Here is an 11,936-nt window from a genome sequence, read left to right on the forward strand (position 1 = left end):
TATTATCCATATTTTCTCCTAACAAAAATGGATTACTTTATGTAAACACTTATTCCCACAATAATTCACCACTGTGATTATTCTAAATCAGGGATGCGTGTGGGAGTGGGGGTGTGTGCGTGCGTGCATTTTGAAAACTAAAAACCCATTGTAAAATTCTTAATTGAAATAATGGCTAAACAATACATGATGAAACATGATGTCTGCAATGCCAATGTCCAACAAAACCTTTTAACATTTTTGTATGAACAAAAGTATAAACAACAACACATTTACATAAATAAAAATTATGTAAAATGTACTTGAAATCTAACCAATCAGCTATCTGCAACCCAAGTCTTGTCCAGGTGTTCCTAGTTGTCTCGTTAGTTTGTTCTTATTTAGTTCCGTTTCCTCTCAGTCCTTGATGGGTTTTTGGTTTGTGACTTTGAAGCTTCCCTTTTGGACTTGTGTGAATTTAGTATTTCTGATTTCACTCGCCTTGTTTGCGCTTTAGTTTTTTTGAGAATAAATACACTTTGTTTTTGTAATTTATATTGCCCTCCTGCCTTGCTTCCCTGCATTTGGGTCCACCTGCATTCCTAACCCTGACAGTAGAGTCTCAATCTTTTATTGTGAGTATTATAAACATTACAGAACACTTAACTGCCACATCTCGGCAACAGGCATAGGAGGTGATAGTCTAATTTTTATCTTGCCCTCCTGCCTTGCTTCCCTGCATTTGGGTCCACCTGCATTCCTAACCCTGACAGTAGAGTCTCAATATTTTATTGTGCCTATCATAAACGTTACAGAACAATTAAAAACCCCTTGCCACTCCCCTGGTATTTTTACCTGAACGCCTAAAAAGGTGCACCCAAAGTAAAACTGAAGCTGTAATTTTTCTCCTCAACTGTCAACACAACAGGATCACAGCTCAAAGGCTCCTCCAATTCCATTTCAAATTCGACAATAATACGACAGAAAATGAGCATTTTACACAAGTTTTACTAAGGGGATGTCCAGGCGAACCAAAAGTGTGCCATTTGAATCCCATTGCAATCATGTTGCAACCATGTTCACATACGTAGGGAAAAAGGCTGCTATTGTGGAATGCTTCAACAATCATGAGTTCTAATGAAAAGTAAGACTTGGCGCTATCATATCCTACATCCAGATTTAAAAAAAAAAAATGCAGAAAAATAATGTAATAGAATATCTCCACGAGGTAAATTCTACTGGAATACAGAATTAAATAACATAAATTGGCGTAGAACATGGTTATGCCCCCTTCAATTTTGCATCTCAAACAAAATGAGAGAGCTTCAATTTAAAATACTGCATAACATTTATCCTTGCAATAATTCTCTTTCCAAATTTACTAATGTAGATGATAAATGTACCTTCTGTGGAAATGAGTCAGAAACACTTCTGCATTTATTTTGTAATTGCCCTATATCATCAAAATTTTGGAGAGATTTTGAAAGATATATATGTGAAAAAACTGGTCATACTATTGCAATTGCTGTAAAACATATTGTTGCAGGTTTTGTGCATAATGACAGATCTTTATAATTTGTGATTAATCTTATGTTGCTACTTGGCAAGTTTTATTTACACAAGATGAAGATGTCCAAATCCCATCCAAATCATCAAGTATTCCTTACTGAGTTTCAACGAGATGTTAATTGTCTTAAAATTGACGAAAAATAAGAAAAGTGTTTGTACATTACAGTTTCTTCGTGAATTATCGCTGATTGATCTCGAATGAATGTTTATTGTGCCTTCTATATGATTTATTTTTTTAATTTTTTTTTTATGTTGGTTATGTATGTATGTATGTAGTATCATATTGACATATTTTCACTTTGTTGTACAACAATATTTGTGAATGTTTGAAAGCATCAATTAAAAAAAAAAAAACGCAAGTTACGCAAGTTACGCCCGATGTTTTTGATGAAAACAGTTTCCATGTTTTTTTTAAGAATTTCATTGGCCGTTGAATGCGTCAATCACCATCTTAGCAAGTTTGGTTGTGACTGTAAACATAACTGACGAATCATCCATATGCAGGGGTGGTACTATTTACGCATGGAATATGTTCATTGGCTGTTGTTGAACTCTGACATGGGAAACATTAGTTTATTGGATCAAGTAAAAAATCATCCATCCATCCATCCATTATCTGTACCGCTTCTCCTCACAAGGGTCGCGGGGCGTGCTGGAGCCTATCCCAGCTGTCTTTGGGCAGTAGGCGGGGGACACCCTGAACTGGTTGCCAGCCAATCGCAGGGCACACAGAGACAAACATCCGCACTCACAATCACACCTAGGGGCAATTTAGAGTATCCAATCAACTTACCATGCATGTTTTTGGAATGTGGGAGGAAACCGGAGTGCCCGGAGAAAACCCACGCAGGCACGGGGAGAACATGCAAACTCCACACAGGGTGGCCGGAGCCGGGATCGAACCCACGACCTCTGAACTGTGAGGCGGACGTGCTAACCAGTCGACCACCGTGCCGCCAGTAAAAAATCAATCAAACCAAAGTCCAGCCTATGTTTTGAAAGCTCGTGTGTCTAAATCCGTCGAAGGTAACTCAATCTACGATGGAAAATATGTACATATTTAATATGTATATGTATCTGATAGCAACCTGTAACGGTTGCAGCAGCTAATAACGTGGCTTTATGGATGTCAGGCTTGTTTTGGACTAAATATATTATATTACTGGAATACTTTTACTGGACCCTTGTCGACATAATATGATCATTGATGATGGATTATGAAATTGTGTCGGACATTTGAGGATGAAATGATGAGTTGCACATCTTTTGTATGTTAGCATTGTTTTGACTTAAATGCTCGCCGAGCCTGCAGATATGATTGTATCTTATAATGTTTGAATCATTCGAATCTGTGGAAACTCAGTTTTCTAACCATATATAACATGCACAGGAATGCTTTGAAGTTGTTCAATATGTAGTGAATGTCCCGAGTGCACGACCCGCAAAACCACCCGTGGGTTGTTGGAATGGCAACGGGTTTTGACTGCCACATCTCGGCAACAGGCATAGGAGGTGATAGTCTACTTACATTGTTTTAGAGAAAACACAGTTTTTTGTTTTCACCCTTATTTCTAAATACAATAACAGGCATTGCATGGCTACCCTGGCTGCAAACACCACACACTGTAAAATACTAGTTGTTGTTTTAAAGTAAGAACAAAGGCGTAAGCTGATTCCACATATTTTAAAGTATATTTCAATTCAGCTATCGTTGAGTACATGCCACAAGACTAGCTAAGAAGAAAAAAGTTACAAACTACTGAAAATGGTTTCTTCTATTTTTCACATTGAGAAAATGCCTCATTTAACAGCGTGGCAAGACTGGTGCAAAGCATGACGGTGTGTTATGCAAGTCGGAATTTATACTTCAAGGCAATGTACTGTATTCTAGACTATAAACCGCACCTCTATATAAGCTGCATCCATTCTATTTTTGAAAAAAGAATAAAAAAAAACAAAAAACAATATATAAGCCGCACCTTTATAAAAGCCACACCTAGGTTAGATATTAGAGAAATTAGATATTTACTGCATTTACAGAACGATTTTGTACTGTAAATATACACGTATGTACCTGAACAGGTTTTTTTCTAACAGTGCCTTTTAACACGGCAGCAATTTTGCTGAATAAAACGATACAGAAGCAAGAGAAAATAACCACTACTTATCTTCATTTCACTCCCGCTGCCGCGTCCGACTTCTCACCATAGATTCATTGCTGCTATGCTTACGTGCAGCATCGTGGTTTCCTTCCTGGATAGCAAGATCGATGGCCTTCAATTTAAATCATGCATCATACGAACTTCTTCGTGTGTGTTCTGTTGGATTTTGACCCACATTTAATAACAGAACCCAGTTTGTCAGTTACGTCCATTGCTCTACTTCCGCGTACCACATAGTGCATAGTGCCCTCGCCTGTTGAACTCCTCCTCCTAGTCACATCCTGGCATTCTTCTTTGCATTGATTTTTTTCTTAGTTTTGATTCTAATTCTGGCTAGCGGTGGAAGAAAGATCCACAGAATAGCCTCACTTTTATATAAGCATGGCTCAAAACCTAGGAAAAAAGTAGTGGCTTTTAGTCTGGAAAATACGGTAATGTTGCGTGATCTCAGTGCTTCCTAGCCTTATGAACAGAGCTGGGCATTCCTCCCCGGGGACGTAACGGTTCGTCCGTTTGTCTGTCAAAGGGATGCCCATTTTGTGGACGGATGGACAGAGGACGAGAAGTCTTTTACAAAGGACAGACTAAGCAAGAACCGAAGTGGGTTTTCTTCCGCCCCTCTATTCGTCCTTAACCGGGTCAAGCACCGACATACGTGTTGTTGTTTTTTAAAAAGCAAAACCGCTGTTCTCTTCTGTGATACCGCAGAGCTGCCTTTATTAACTGACTGCACAACACTTCATGTGTGTTCCCTGCAATAACATTAGACAGGCTTAGTTTGCCCTCTAGTGGTTGAACACATGTAATACCATGAATTATGCCACAACCCCATTTCACTGACTGACAGAAACCCGCCCTGCCTGTCTTGTGTGTGTCATCTGGGAGAAGATATGTATTAGAGTTAGAAAATATGTGGATAGCAATTTTGTTTTGTTAACAAACTGTTAACATTTGGGACGTATAATTACCCTTTGCATGCGAAGTATGTCCTTATGTAGGACATCTTTAGACCATAAAAATCTCTGCCAGCCCTGATGACCCCGAACTGGAAGTCTTTAATTTCCTCCTAAAATAACCTTGTCTTATTTTGCAATCATTATGAAAAATAATGCAATAAAAACTGAAACCTTATTGCATTATAAGTATAAGCAAATGTTTGGCAATAAAATGCAATTATATACAATTAAAATTGTGTTATAAATAGGGCATATCAGTGCCTATACAGTACAGCAATAATGTTGGTCACATTTTATTAAAAGATGTCGGACACAGTCTTATTCAGCTTAAGGCAGACGCACAGGACCCAGCCAAGCCGCCTACTTCCCACTGCATGATAATCACATGACCGGGATGTTTCATGTAAACCAGCTTCACGTCGCTCCATGTCATAAAAATGCCATCAATCTTCAGTTTATGTGAACATCTCTACTTATGTCACCGTCAATTGCTGCAAATAGAATGATCTACCCCAATATTTAGAAGTTTATGAGCATAACATCATCCTCTCCATAGTTGCTCACTACAATTTACTGACAAATACGCTTACAGACCATAAAACCAAAAATATTGTGGTGATCCTTCTAATAATAATTTCAGAGGTTGACTAATACTAGTGTTGTGTCTCCCACACACATACATAACTGATGTTCTTGTGACGCTTGGCACTTGGCAAATTTCTGCAATGCAAGCACATTAGCACAAAGTTCAATGCGCATGTTGCGACGCCATGCTTTTGTCCACAAAATGAAAAGGGGCACATGTATAACGTTGAGGTTCTGGTCTTTCCAAACAAAGACTGTCTGACTATTTTTTATGTGATCCTCATCCCTGGGAAGGCGCTGGAAACTAGCGTTTATCACAGCAACTTTCTCACGTCCTCGTGCGGGGTGTCAGTTAAAAACATTACTCTTGTTTTTTATTTAACTTCTTGTGCTTGTTCGCACAATCATTAACAGTCATGCAAGATATTTTTCAATGCAATGGGGCCTTATGATCGCTTAGAAAAGGGGGTGAAGAAAACGTTCAAATAAACCGCTCCATGAAACAAATCCGCAGTAACAAAATCCTTACCAGAATTGTCTTACAGGAAGTAGTGCACATAATTGTTTCTCCATGACAGCCCTCAGGAATAAGGTGGATATAATGAGGTGCTGTGTGAAAGAACATCTTTTGTGGACCAGCTGTGCTACTGTCTTCATACTATAACTCGAATCTCTCATGAGCAATATGATGCAGCTTCCACGCTGGAATTCATCCAGAGTCAAGACTATTCCACACATACAATACTCAAAATTGAACACTGACACAGCAGGAACAAACAGGTTTTTTTTTTTTACTGTTTTTGTGACATTTATCATTCATTAATTTTTCACCTTTGAATCTGTTTATCCCGTTTGAATACGCTGATTATCTTATAGTTAAAAAAAATTGTTGTACTCATTTGCACAACAGTCGACATCGTGTCGTATTACTAGATGATCAATTGTGATTTTCTTGTTGTTTTATTTTGTTTTTCTAGATGCCGCATGGCATCAACCCAGATAGGGCAACAAAAATGACAAGCCACCGAGCAAGAGGAGCGGCAGGATGTTGCAGCCGAAGGCAACATGGTGTTTCCAAGTGGGACTTTACACACAGAGACATACACACATGCACACACCCCCACACCCACTCACACACACCCACACACACACACACATTGTAGTTCTTGTTTTTTTCCTCAAGGACACCCATTGTTAATACTAGGGTCAGGGGTTAAGAAATTATTTTAATTATTTTCTTAAATTATTAACACCTACGCACACTAAGATGCACAATCACATGCACAATCACATGCACACACAAGTACACAAGAGTTTCAGTTGTTCTTCACTGGTCCTATATGCCTAAAGTCACCGTTAACCTTGACAAAGGATGTTGACTTTATATTTTTTTAAAAAGTTTGAAAAAGAAATTGTACTTGTCGTTTGTTTTAATCATTAATGATGATGATGATGATGATGATGGGGGGTGATTACCAATCATATTAATAATATGATAAAAACATGAACATTCTAAATAATAAAATGAATAATAAGACATAATTATAAATTATGAATTTATTGCAAATAAAACAATAAAATATAAGAATAATAAAGTCAAAAGACTGTCAACATGCATTTATTATAAAAATGAACAAATCCACTTTTTTTTTTTCATTGATTATTTGGTTCTGCACAATGAGGTTTACCATACTTTGTGTTCCACAGAGATACAATAAATTAAGAAAAAAAGCTTTGATTCCACAATTGGAAAAAACACATAGAAGCAACGCATGCACAAACTAGGCAACACATGCATGCCGAAAGGGTCTCGTTATAAATAAAGTTAGTCCTGAAGCCAGGGAGCAGTGGCACATGATTGGAGGGAAAGTGCACATAAGAAAGGTTACAACCAGCTAGCGGGCCATTTATCTTGTTTGGATACAAACTACTTGATTCCCCAAATGAGCGGTGAGGAATCCTTTGACACCGGCACTTAATCACAGCCTCTTCACCATTATAAATCAGTTGAACTACTGACACCTGAACTTTATTCTGTGCAAAATGTAAAGGCCACAGGCATAGGATCCCGTTATTAGCGGCACGCTGATCCATTGTGTTTGTACATTCAGGTCAGAAAGCAGGCCATGGGATACAAGCCACATGAATCACCTAAGAACTAGTGAGTGCAGAGACAATCATATGACACACCATACGGGAAAAAGTCTTTCCCCCCCATCTTTTACATACACATTTCTGTGATGTTCTGACTGACTTGAAAATAGCTTACATCCGTCGAACACATCTTAACCGCACAACTGTTGTTATAACAGACATTTTTAGTCCCTGAAAACCTATCGCTAATTCATAGGGATAAATGATGTAGACTCTTTCCTCATTCGGGTCACAGGTGAGTTGAAGCTTATCTCAGTTGACTTTCGGCAAAAGGCCAAGTACACCCAGGACTAGCCAATCACAGGGTACAACCATTCACGTGCACCTATTGAGAATTTACAGTGTTCAGTAAATGCATGCGCTTTAAGAATGTGGGACAAAGTGCCCGGAAAACCCACACAAGCACAGGGAGATTATGCAAATGCCATTCAAGAGACTTGAGCCTCATAACTGTGAGGCTGACGGGCTAACCTTTCTTTCACTGTGCTGACCATTGGAAACCATAGCTATTAATTGACAACATTTTAGGCAGTATTATTGAAGTATGTCTTACAGAATACATTTAATGTTTTAGTTTGCGATTTGGAATTATTTTTCATCATCACCATTAATTACAGTCAGTGCAGAGACCAGAAAAAATATTGCAAGTCTTCAGCATACTGTATTTTATGAGACTGTAGTGAGTTGTACCCTTTATTTTACATTATGAGATGCCATACAGACGAATACTTGCAATGGCAGGGAGGAGAAATGTTACAAGCACCACAAAACCAGAAATTGACATAGCCCTAAACAGATGGAAGAGATTCATTTCGGACACATGTGAGGTCGATGCAATCCGAGAACAAATTGTGGTTGACCTTAGAGGTTTCACTTTGCATGCAATTGTAGGAAGTTTCCGTTGTATTTCTGTGTCGAATCAAATTCTTTTGACACAGAAACCTGCACCTAATTGCCAAAGATTGACTCAATTTCTGTTGTGCTATGCAGCAATTATTCTTTTCTCATTATCTTAACCCAAATTAGTTAAAGAATTACATCATTACATTTCATTGTGTGTGCTTTTGCACGACCCAAACTATAGGATTGCGTTTTGGAAAGCTGACATTTCATTGAGGCTGAACAATGAATGGTTGACAGTTCCCGTTTTCTTTCAGACATCAACAGTAACCCCACCTGGTAAAAGGAAGGCAAACATGTTTTTCAGATCCTTCTTTAAGGCACAACATGTTCAAGACAGTTTTTGTTAACGTGCTCTCAGGCAACAAACGTGATCAATCACAACGGGTTGGAAACAGAGTGACAATAATTGCAGGCACTCAATCTATCATAACTCAATACAAGCGACAGATTATTACTCATTGCATTATTATGAAGTAATGTACATGTGAGCACTATTCAATCTGTGAATTTGTGACAAAATGCTGAAATTCCTGCGTGGTTACAATAGTTTTGTGTCACAAAGAGCATCGCACTACTTGTCTTGATGTTTCAATGACATGGTCCGTGAGTGTAAGGATTCTGAAAGCAGCTGAGCTCATCTGAAAAGCCTTGTTCCCAGCTTGTCGTGCCTTTATGCGGCTCAAACAATAGGCAGACCTCCCAGCACAGCAGTTGGACTGGAACCACCATACAACCACGCTCATTCATACACTGTAAAACGCCACCTCATCTAGACTTAGGGTTACCCTAACCCTTAACCCTATGTTGTAAATGGCTATGGACAACTTTGCTTTCTAGATGTGATGGTCTTCCATGCTACAAAAGAGCAGGGATGGATATATTTTGATGGTTCAATAGAGCACACAATGCAAATAATCGGTATCGACCAGAACAAAAACAGGACTTTTACAGGTTTATGTTACAAGTAGACACATTTTGTTTAATATGAGATTAATATGAAGGCATGCACTGTGGTAGCTTTATCAATTACTATTTCTATACCTTCCATACTAAAATATTGTTTAAGAGCAATGTTGCCAATTAATTAGCTTGACCACAATATTTTAGCGTGTAATAAACCGATTCCTTTACTTGAGAAAGGTTCTTGGTGATTCAACTGTCACTCATGAGTGGCCAAAAGCTTGGTGAAAGGCTCTGTGCCGGCCAAGTGGGGAGCGTCTCTGAGGCCCAAGCGGGTGGAGAAGAAAAGCCTTTGTTCCGGGCTCCCCTCTCTACTGGGCATGGTTTTTGGCTCTCTGGAAATGGGGCCACAGTAAACAAACAATACATCCTGATGAATGGATAATGATGCGCATGTTTACTGAGTGGGATTTCAGCGGTGCATTCTCTGTTCACTCAGCATAAAAAAAATGTGGTGTACAGATAAGAGATGCTTCAATTCATTCATCTTTTGTTGATTTAAAAGAAGAAAATATGGTTTGAATCAACATGTTTTGGTAAAGGTCTAACTTCTACTCGATGATCACGATTATTATTAGTGCTACTACTACTACTGCCCAGGTAAAACAGTTATGTTCTATCATCCTGAGGTCCGACATGATTGACTGACATTGTTTGCATGTACTCAAACATGTTTTTGTCAAAAAGAGGGAAGTTCCCAGTTTATTGGGTGTATTAAAAAAAACACACGCACACAAACAGACTTTGATGGACTACAGACAATTCCATTTGTCTCAGGCAGGCTGGAAGAAATTGGTTGTAACGTCCTATGGGTAGTACTTTGGGATTGCAGTAGGTCTTTGGCATGCCGGAAGAGGGACTAGGAACAAAAGGCTGAGCTCAAATCCCTCTCCTCACATCACAAGGACCTCTATCTGACATTCCCATGCCAGCGAAGCGCTGGGCTCTCGGGGCAGCCCATCAAAGTCACTTGACTCAGGAGAGCCTCTCTCACAGTAGTTGGGGGCAATATCCTCTCTGGAGCTATTGAGCACAAGCACCACATAGGGTACTTGTTCCAGTTTTGAAGCACTCTGTCAGCTCGTTAAATTCTGGCCTCCCCGTGATTCTTCTTATTCAATCACGAGAAACATTTTCCAAGAAAAGGCTATATCTGATACGCCTTGCTTAAAGACCAAGTTTTGGACCAGTGATTCAATCCGAATTCAACAATTGCAAAATAAATAAAGAATATTTACGACGGACGGTAGGGACAACAGCAAACCTAAACCGACAAATACAGCTATTCGTTTGGTTGCCTTTATACAAACAGAGGTGTTTTAGGAGATTATGATGGTTATCACAATTACCTTTACAGCTCATTTAAATTTTGGCACAGATTTCCAATCCATAAAATTATATTTGTTTAATGTAACATTACTATGGGGGGAAGTTGTTATTTCCATGTCGGAATTTTGGAGTGAGCTGATGTCAGCTTTGTAATAGCATAACACAGCGTCATCAGTCAATAATAATAATTTTGAGATTTGAATATCAAAAAGACACCACGAGAGAGTAAGGTGTGTTTTATGTCATATATCACACTGAAATCTTAATTTTGGTGTTATACAGTATTTTTGATGTGTTAAGTCATATTCCTATCTTTTATGCACATTTCATAGAAATAAGCATTTTCTCCCAAGAATACCTTTTTACGTTTATAAACACCTGACAGAAATACAGATTTTTTTTTTCAAACACTGACAGAGATGGGGGGAACCATACAGTAAGCATAACATTTTTTTTTTAACAATTTGTATCAATTTTCAACATCTAAAACAATATTGCTTGGCAATCTTTTAACGCAGGGTTGTGCTTCAACCTCACCCCCTAATTGCAGAATGTGGGACATTGTACTTATGACCCTGTCATTTTGGTTTATTTTCTGAAAGTGTTTTGTTGTTGAAAATTATGAATTCAGCGTGTGTGTTTGTTGACATGAGTATTTGTGTGTCCAGATTGCAAACAGGTATGACCTGCTGGTTGGCTGGTTGGGACTGATTGCCACCATCAAATGTTGGCAGTTGACCCCAATCTCAGCTTTCCTACTTCCAACTGGGCCAGATGTTGATTTTGTACCTGTGATCCTGTTTGTGAGCACTGTCTGTAAGATTCTCAGAGATACCATTTTAGTACTAATTGTTTGAATCACATAGTGAAGGGACTATTGTGTATGGTATCTGTCTGTCACCTGGTAGGAGAGAGAAGCCCTTTTTTGTATTGTTTTTTCACATTTATTGTTTAGGAGGTAGGTCAAAAGTTTGTCTTTGATTTATAGAAATATTTGTGGTATGAATATATGGGTTCATAGATGTATTTTGTTTGTTGTGTTGACTTATTTCTCCCTCTGACGTCTGGAAATAAAATCTGGTAAAACTAATTTTGTGCACACTGGCCTATTTGGAAGAGGCAATACTTGGGGGGTAATGTAATCATTATGTTTGATTTCCCCAGACCAGGAACATAATTACCATCTTAATTTTAGCATAAACAACAGCATCCTACCTTCCTTTTCCATCGATGCTCAGCTTCTTCAATATGATGTGGCCACTATAGAAAGCAGAGATGGAAAATTCGGATCCAGAAAGTAAAAGCCCTGCCACAGTTTGTATTTAGCCACAGGTGCTTC

At 38.5% G+C, this 11,936-nt stretch overlaps 1 long non-coding RNA gene across 1 annotated transcript; it reads left to right on the plus strand.

The window, feature by feature from the left end:
* Nucleotides 1-427: 427 nt before the first annotated feature.
* Nucleotides 428-11,465, plus strand: LOC147147948 (uncharacterized). Its single transcript, XR_015086891.1, has 3 exons — nt 428-614; nt 6,229-6,329; nt 11,266-11,465. It is a non-coding gene; the product is annotated as an uncharacterized LOC147147948 (long non-coding RNA).
* Nucleotides 11,466-11,936: the final 471 nt, after the last annotated feature.

The sequence above is a fragment of the Filicampus tigris genome, chromosome 5 (assembly GCF_054856515.1).
Source record: "Filicampus tigris isolate MCC_2025a chromosome 5, RoL_Ftig_1.0, whole genome shotgun sequence".
Lineage (NCBI taxonomy): Eukaryota > Metazoa > Chordata > Actinopteri > Syngnathiformes > Syngnathidae > Filicampus > Filicampus tigris.